This window comes from Quercus suber, unplaced genomic scaffold (assembly GCF_002906115.3).
Source record: "Quercus suber isolate HL8 unplaced genomic scaffold, Cork oak 2.0 scaffold_109, whole genome shotgun sequence".
NCBI lineage: Eukaryota > Viridiplantae > Streptophyta > Magnoliopsida > Fagales > Fagaceae > Quercus > Quercus suber.
The window spans coordinates 1,437,720-1,439,090 of NW_027069574.1; positions in this window are offsets into that span (position 1 = coordinate 1,437,720).

Genomic DNA, 1,371 nt, shown 5'->3' on the forward strand with positions numbered 1-1,371 from the left:
GGGGGGGGGGGGGAAGAAAGTCCTCTTGGGGGAGTTAAAAGGGCTATCCATTAGCTGGAATGGCCTTCAACTAACACACTTATTATTTGCAGACGAAAGTGTTCTTTTTTGCAGGGCAACCATTGAGGAGTGCAGAAAAATTATGGAGATATTGGTGATTTACGAGGAGGGGTTAGGCCAAAAGGTGAACAAAAGCAAAACAACCATTTTCTTTAGTAAATCCACTCCGGAACGCACTAAGGATGAGATCAAGGAGGTTTTGGGCTTACAAGAGATTGTTCATTATGATAAATACCTTGGGCTACCATCTTTAGTGGGAAGGAAAAAGAAGGAGAGTTTCAATTTCATCAAGGAAAAAGTTTGGAGGAAATTACAAAGTTGAGAAGGGAAGCTTTAATCTCAAGCGAGACAGAAGATCTTGATTAAGGCAGTCATTCAGGCAATTCCAACATATGCTTTAGGGTGCTTTAAAATTCCATTGGGACTTTGCCACGAAATTGAATCAATGGTCAGAAAATTTTGGCCCAAATTACTATCTTATATTTAATACAAGAGCCCATTCAATTTTGGCCCAAATTACCTATATACATCAATAGGCCCACCTCGCTCAACTTTGAGCTTCTTACTTTTAATTATGTGCATAATTCTATGCTTTTAGATTAATCTTTAATTGTTTTCCAGTCAATTTCCATTTTAGTAAACAATTTTTTGAACTCCATCTCGCACTCTCAACTACCCCAATTAACAGATTCTCAAAAAAAAAAAAAAAAAAAAAAAACTACCCCAATTAACCAAACGTGGGATATAATAAACCTATTAACGTAGTCAACATTTTTAATGAAGTGTTGTGTTTGATTTGGTTGGAAATCATGAGGAACAGAAAATAGAGTTATGAAAACCAATTCGAACCAAGAAAAATTACGAGAGAGAAAATAGAGTTATGAAAAGCAAATTGAACCTATTCTAGGTTTTGTGCGAAAGAGATTTGAGAGAGAGAACCTAGACTGTGATACTGATAGCTAACCAAATTCGTTCCTTATTCGAGCCTTAACAAAAAAAAAAAAGGAAACAAAAAATGCACAATTCAGACACCTACAACCACTAGACTGTGGACCATGAACTATAAAAACTTTATGTGAAAAAACTGGCTACAATAATCTGCGTAGAGATAAAAATGAACTCTTTTTTTTTCTATTGCTTCCAGCCTAATCTATAACCCACTAAATTGCTAATAGTGAGGTCAGTGAGGATATTCTTGTGCATGAAACTAAGGTAATGAAATGTTTTAAGCATGTTGAACTGGAAGCAAGATATAAAAATCATTGTTTAACTTTATTCATTTAAAAAATGAAGTATTTACCCAAACATGCC